The sequence below is a fragment of the Adelges cooleyi genome, unplaced genomic scaffold, assembly GCF_023614345.1.
Source record: "Adelges cooleyi isolate 19-005CV unplaced genomic scaffold, UGA_ACOO_1.1 ACOO_flye_CR_arks_rails_tigmint_CR_PRNA_2, whole genome shotgun sequence".
NCBI lineage: Eukaryota > Metazoa > Arthropoda > Insecta > Hemiptera > Adelgidae > Adelges > Adelges cooleyi.
This window is the reverse complement of record NW_026095860.1, coordinates 10,829,033-10,836,754: the sequence shown is the minus strand read 5'-3', so window position 1 is coordinate 10,836,754 and position 7,722 is coordinate 10,829,033. Positions and strand designations below refer to the sequence as shown.

The following is a 7,722-nucleotide window of genomic DNA, read 5'->3' as shown; positions in this document are numbered from 1 at the left end:
CGACCTTGCCAGGATTCGAACCTGGAATCTTCTGATCCGTAGTCAGACGCGTTATCCGTTGCGCCACAAGGCCACTTGATTGAACTACGCATTTTCAAGTGATTAAAACGGCATTACCTCATCCGCACCCCTAAAACATAGTACTCGACATGAGTAGATTCCATTACTCATTAGATACATCAATACACTGTACATATCACATGATGCATACCTAAAGTTTAAACCTTATCTAGATAATATTGAATATTTATTAAAATATAACCAAAGTTAAAACTGAAATTAACTGTTGCCCAAACAGGCGGCAAACACTACAGATATACCTATTTTAAAAGCTAAAAATGTTTTAAAAAAATAAGACTTTTTTCCATCAGGAACGTGTAGACTGTAGTCGGTCAAGAATATATTTCCATTTAAATAAGACATATACATTTCTTAAATCATATCTACTGATAATTATAATTTATACTTTAATTTTGAAAATAACTGATAGTATAAAATACATAAACACGATTACTGAACACCGATAATGGATTTAGGCTAAGTATAAATTATATTCCTGTTGAAACAAAACACTGTCAAATAATTTGATAATACCTACTCGGTTCTTAAAATATTATAGCCGAACGAATTATGTAAACTATATAAGGGTATTCATTAAATTGATTAATGTATTATTTTAGTCGTTTACCTTGTGTTATTGGTTTTAATTAACGGCCGACTGCCGAGCTTGAAATTAAATTTCATAAATCTACCAAATGTCTTTAATTTTTACATTTTGTTTTTATTTTTGATGAGAAGCTGAGAATGTATCCATTTTACAGTATGTGTTGAGCATATTATATTGTTAGATACTTAATTTATTTTAACCTTCAAAAGGCCTACAACAGCATGCAGTTGGCACCATTGTTACCTAAGCAAGAGCCGCCTATAGAATATGATGTCTATTATAAGACGTTATAACTGTAGCATAATTTTTTAAGACTATCTCAAATAATAATAAAACAAAAAAAATACTGTATGAAATATCTTTAATTACCATAACAAAATAGTATTGAAAAATGTGAGTATATAAGAGCATAAAGCGATTTTCATAGAATCTATAAATACATATTACACTATTTAAGTAGTTAGATTATTGTATTCAGTATTGTATTGTAAGCTGGCATTCGGAGTAATAAGTTATTTCCTTCTGACCTTTGCAGAACAATACATTTTTTTATGAGAAAATAGCGAAAACAACGTACTGTAGTCTATAGTCCTGTCTAGAGCTGGCAGCACGGCTAAGCTGTATCTATAATTAAACTAACTAACCACTAAGAACAGTTTTTTAATATTCTGTTTTTGTACATGGTTATTGAAAAAAAAAATCATAGTTGTTGAGTCGTTGCGCTGGTGTTATAGCTGCTTACCTTGGCACCTGTTACATATTTTGTTCACGTAGTCTCTATAATATAGAAAATATTGGACTAGGAAAACCAGTGAATACAGTAAGTGGGAAGAAAGTAAATGTTATAGCAACAAGTTAGGCATTAAGTTAATACATGAATACAGCTAATAAAATGCACAATTCAATGTATTATATTAAAAAATAAATCGCCTCCAAAAAATAACTAATAATAAAATTGGATGATTTAATGGACAACGACGTTGAAAGTCTGTTATTACACCCAGAAGTCCTTTTTCAAATTACTTTAAGCTTGTTAAGTTTAGATAAATATTGTGTAAAAAATGTGCGGACAAATTTAATTGTCGTTGTTACTTGTTAATAAAAAAAAATATATAATAAATAAAGTTTTCCGCCGGTTGTAACGTTAAAAAACATAATACTACATAATAATATAATAATAATAAAAATAATAATACATAATTTGATGAAATGAAACTCCCCTAAAAAAATATCGAACTAGTTATTTGTAAACACACATTACAAAAAAATGTAATATATATATTTTATATACATTTGCTGATTTTATAATAACTACAATATTCGGTGTATACTAAATAAATTAGGAAATTCGTTATGACAAGAAGACAAAATATCAAAAATGTTAACGATGCCGGTAGGATATTCTATACACCGCCGGATGCTCGAATTCCACTTCCTTTATATAGTCTGTTATAATAATAATAATAATTATTATTATTATTATCATCATTTCACCATGTGTCATTTAGTAGAAAGAGTTATGCCTAGGACACATGGTTTCTTTTATATTATTACTACTGCAGTAGTGGCAACGTGGCGATTTAAAATATTATATATGTCAGATCTGGACCGCGTTGATGATACTTTGATCGCCAAAAATAACACCTAAAGCCGATAAATTCGTCAACTAAACAAAAGACACTGTCGTCAAAAACCCGGATGTAATGTCCTGTGTTTGTCAGATACGGTTGTGACTCGTGCAGTATCCTGTGCCCAATTTCACTGTAAGTTGTATACCGTGGCTGAGGATTTCTCTCTCTACTTTGACTTAAAAGGTACTATATTTACTTCTTATTATCTTTACTTGACTTTTTTCAAGGTGTGGCGAGACCGAGAGGGCGATAGGGAAAAAACGGCGGCAGACGGCAACCGCCCAAATCTTATCCGTACTTGGTTCTTAACATTTTATTCCTTGTCGCGTCGGGACACTATAAATGTTTTCATTATTTCCTTAGTTTCATAATACTAAATAATACCTTACAAGGTAATGTGAATATTTTATTTGAACGACATCGAGTAATGAACTCGCACTGATCATTGCAGCAGTGGCCGTCCACGTATTTGACTAAGTATAAATGGGAATATTGTATTACAAGTGTATATTATATAAGTTCTTCGGGGGCGACATTTATCGTTTTATTGTAAAAAAAAAAATCACTTTTTCGGTGGGTTTTATTTTTTAATTTAATACACGGCCCGATGGAACCGAAAACGACAATAGCTGTGTTGTATTGTAACGCGACCGTTAGCCGCCTACAACCGGCAAGTATAACAGGGAGAAATAAAAAATAATAATAATCTCGTATATCGTAAACATTTTGATTATTTTACGACAAAAGAAAAAAAGGGTTTATACGGAAAACGTGATATGTAAGTTTTTTCGGTAGTGTGTAAACAATAGACGTTTTAAAGTAATACAATCGACGTTGACCGAGGAACACACGAATAGGCCTTGACAGTTATTACAGCCAGTAAAAATCGTTTCTGTCTAATTACAATATCATTGTACTACAGGCGTATACCTATCGGTATTGTCTAGATTATGGACAAACATTAATACAGCTCTGATACATAAAACTGATGTAGCTAAGCAATTAAACGAGTTTCATAAACATAACGATTCAACGACGTTGTAATCCAAACGGTTGTATTGTTAATAAATAATAATCGAACAAATAACGATTAGTGTGTATATAATAAGTTTCGTGCCTTGATATTCAATTGTAGCTACATTGTGGTTAACGTGAAACGGTATAAATTTGAATGAGTGAAAAATGAATTGTTTGCTGGAATACAATATGCTAGTTAATATACACTATGTACGTTCACGTTGATATTAAAGGCAAATGATTATTTATAACTGTGACTTTATAACTGTTAACATGTATTTACTGTACAAAACGGAGCAATACAATTAAATGCTGTTAAACTTAAAAAAATTAATAAATCAAGGCTTTTTTAAATATCGTTTTAGACGAGAAAAGAAACCGTCTGGAGACCACGGAGAGGAGGACCAAAGAGTTGTGTTGTTTTCCAATATTACCAATGCGCGTTGCGCTACGTTTCAGCTACAGCACATAATACTAATTATTTGATTTTGCCGTTTGCACATTGTGATAATATGTTCGTCACGTATGGATTTGCCAATTGGACTCGGTCCATGCCCGCCTTGGTCGTATGTTTGTAATTTCAATCGGTTTTCCGGATAATAATAACGAATAACGATAGTAATAAATAATAATACTGGCGTGTGTGTGTGTGTATATATAATATACTTTGTTAGACCGATACGGTGTGCGTTAAGACTTTAAGATGGTTTTGGTGAATTCGATTAAACTTGTACTAATATTGTCAATATTTACTATTGTATTAAAGAAAGACGAAAGTTATCACAAGACCTTATGTTATTTGTTTTATTGAAGCCAATTTCCCGATAAATTAACATCAATCTACTCAATGCGTGTGAATAACACCCAATGAGATGCGATGGCGTGTGCCACTGTAACTGCAACACCTAGAAAAACTCATCTGGTAACTGTGGGGTGGTATAAAACTAATGTTCACACTTTACTTGAGTAACATCAAACTATACTTACAAGTTACGACACTCATACTGAAGAATTGATGAGAACACTTTCGATTGATATTCAGAAATAATTGGACGTAATGAATGTCAATTCTCAGTTATAAAGTTGGGTTTTGATAAAAATTAGCAATCATTGATGAAAACTGAAACATAAAATATATATGAAGGGTACAGGGAAAAAACCAGCAAAGTCACTTTTTTATAATCTAAGAAAAACACGTTTAAGTAATGCTAAAATATGTTTTAAAACGTTAAAGAAATACTTAAAACTTTTTAAAATATTTTATATTTTTGTTTATAATCGTGCTTAAAAGTAAAGTTCCCGGTATCCTTAATATATATATTTATATAAACTTTTAAAAATGAATAGGTGTATAATGTAATTTGAAACAATTTTAATTTATAATGTGAGTCAACTAGTATGTGCATTAAATAGATTAGGTACATAGAATAATTATACTTTATTTTCTATTTTGTACGCCGAGATCGATATTTTTCCAGATGCTTGACACGCTGACAAATCAGTTGTCGAAACATTGCATTGGGGTTCTAAAAATATCTACATAGTCGCGAGGGGTGAATTAAATTACTACTGCAGTGAAAATTAAAGCGTTCGAATCAAAACTTAATGTTTGAAAATTAACAATGCATGTTTGATCGTTAATAGGGTTATTTAGGAATACAAATTGGTCATGATTTGGCCAAAAAAACAGTTAAATTTAAACTATTGGTCTTAAATCGCCCAAGATAATATTATCAGACATCAGTAATCGGCTGATGATAACTGTTTGAAAGTAAATTAATTATAATGATTAGAGAAAACATTTTTTACATGAATAAAATGTCTTAAGTCTGTCGAAAGGGTAATGGGATAGTGATAAGTGTACCGGGTGATTCTTTTAACGCCCTACACCAGTTTTCTCTTAAAATAGTTGATATTTTGTAGCTTTTCTTTTTGAAAACATTTTTGTTTATGCTATTTTACAATATTTAAATTTTATTTATTTTAGTACAAAGGTTTTTAAACTTTAAATTTAAATTTAAACTTTAGGAAAATTTGAACCTCCCGTTAAATTTATAACTTTAAAACTATTTTAAAACTGGTTGACAAAACCAATCCTTGTCAGTTATCGCATCGGAGCTAAAAAAATACTAATGCTACTATGATATTAAATTAAGCTAAGAATACATCTACTGTCTGTGAGCTCCTATAATCGTCTGCGGCTAAGTTAAAAACAATGGCCTTAAAAAAAAAGCGTTTTTCTATCTTCTGAGAGATTTGTTGTTTACCGTCGTATTGTGGCCGTGAATTTCGAATTTGACCAAGAAGCGGTAAGGCGCCGTCAGTATAGCTGAGAAGTACAATGACAGGAAATACACATAGACCCCCGGTTATCAAAATTCAAAACGTGGTTGCCGGCAAACGTTTACTATGATAAACGATATTTTTATTCCATTCGGTTTTCTCGACGAATTTAAATAATAAAAACGACAGGAGTTTATTATTACATGGTTCGATGGCGGGGGCAATGCACAGAGTCGCGTCGTTGACCAATAATAACGTGATATCCAATAGGTAGATATATATAATATATAATATTTTGTATCAATGTTTGTGTGTTATAATACTATAACACACTATAACAGGTACTTACTAGCTATACTATACTTGTGAGTTGCATGATGAAAAACAAGACAAGACGACCGGAAGTAACCGCCGCCAACGTTTGGGGTCGTTTACCCATTGGCGGGGCCGATGATGGAAAATGCAGCAGCGGCGCAATAACAAACACTGTAGATTTCCTTTTGATCTCCGCGTCGTTGACCGTTTTCGTTCGCACCATTTACCTACATACGTTTTCAAGAAAAATAAACGTGTTGTGCAAGATATTGTTTATGAAACGCGTAATTACTCGCTTTTATAATATATTATAATATAAAAGTCAGATATGTCATATGAAATTTTGTGGAAGAAAATAAAGATAAAATAAACTTTCTTTTTTTTTTTAGTTCAAAATACTCCTACAAAATATTTTTCTTTTAACTTGTTTATTCTACTTATGTGCAATGTTGCCGTTTTATTATTTTCTATTTATAAAACTATGGCCGTGAAATGATATAAACAGGCCCCGAACACTGATAAAAATTAACATGGGGAAGATACTTATCACATTAAAACGCGACGGCCATAGTCTTAGAGTGTCGCAGTGTGACCATTTTCGTAAAACTAAAAGTAGAATATAATTTTTATACGAAAGTCAAAAGAATAATTGATTTAATGACTAGAAAAATTGCTTTAAGAGATTTTAATATGTATTTATATTTTATAAAATACAAACCGTATATCAGGTACGATCGGGTAGTGTGCCCTTTCAACATGGCCGTCACGTTTTTGTTTACTTTAAAAGTGACCCTTCTGCTTTTATTTATTCTGTGATTTAAACACAAAATATGAGTAATGGCACTTTTAATTATTTAATAGTATTACATCACGTACCAGCTAACACAAAATGTACCTTATACTTAACAGGTATATATATTATTATCATATCAACACATTTTTTTAAATAACATTTAAATTGGTTGTTTGTAGTATTTGTTAAATAATTCTAAACGTTAAATTGAAACCCCCAATTTCCATTAATTTGCATCCAACATATGTAATACGTTAGCTTGGAGAAGTAATAAATATTTAGATTAAAAAAACTGGTTAAATCTGATCTAGTCGTAACTTTAAGACCGTTCCCCCACTTGGGCAACGCGATTTAAAAATTAATTTAATAATTTAAAACTCATAGGGCCTAACAATTTTGGTCAATCGTTTACAATTACATTATTATATTTTACCTTGTAAAGAAATACCAAATCCGGTCCATTACATATTATGTTAAATATATAAAGGATCTTATTATATTAAGTGCGGTAAACTATTTATAGGTACCGCAATAAAACGGAATGAAAATTTTATCGGTAGAAGTTATTTTGGATAAAGTAAAAAGTCGAAAAAATGATGTCTTTCCTTCGCTATAAAAGATTTCTTTTCGACATTAACCATGTTATGAGCCAACTATTAAAATAATATTTTATCTACCTCTGTCGTATACATGTACACTATACTTAACAATTGACCCCCCCACTCCTCCCCACGATCTTGTACATTTGAGCTAAGTTGAAACAAATAACACAATTTCACAATAATTATAGCTTCATGTTTGAGTTTCTAAATATACTTGGTTAAAATTAATACACGTAAAATCGTTTTATAATCTTGTGTGTTCAATAAAACATCCATTAATCACATTATTTTTGATGTGAGTGCACAGCAGCGGGTATACGATGATCATTAAAACGTCTTGTAGTACTCGCGTGTAGCTGTCTATTACCGACAGACATTTTTCTTTTAAAGTGAAGTGACAAACGTCAATAATAA

The 7,722-nt window shown here is 31.1% G+C and overlaps 1 non-coding gene across 1 annotated transcript; it reads right to left on the bottom strand.

Moving 5' to 3' along the window:
- Trnar-acg (transfer RNA arginine (anticodon ACG)) lies at positions 1-73 on the bottom strand. The gene has a single exon. It is a non-coding gene; the product is annotated as a tRNA-Arg (tRNA).
- Between the last annotated feature and the right edge of the window lie 7,649 nt (positions 74-7,722).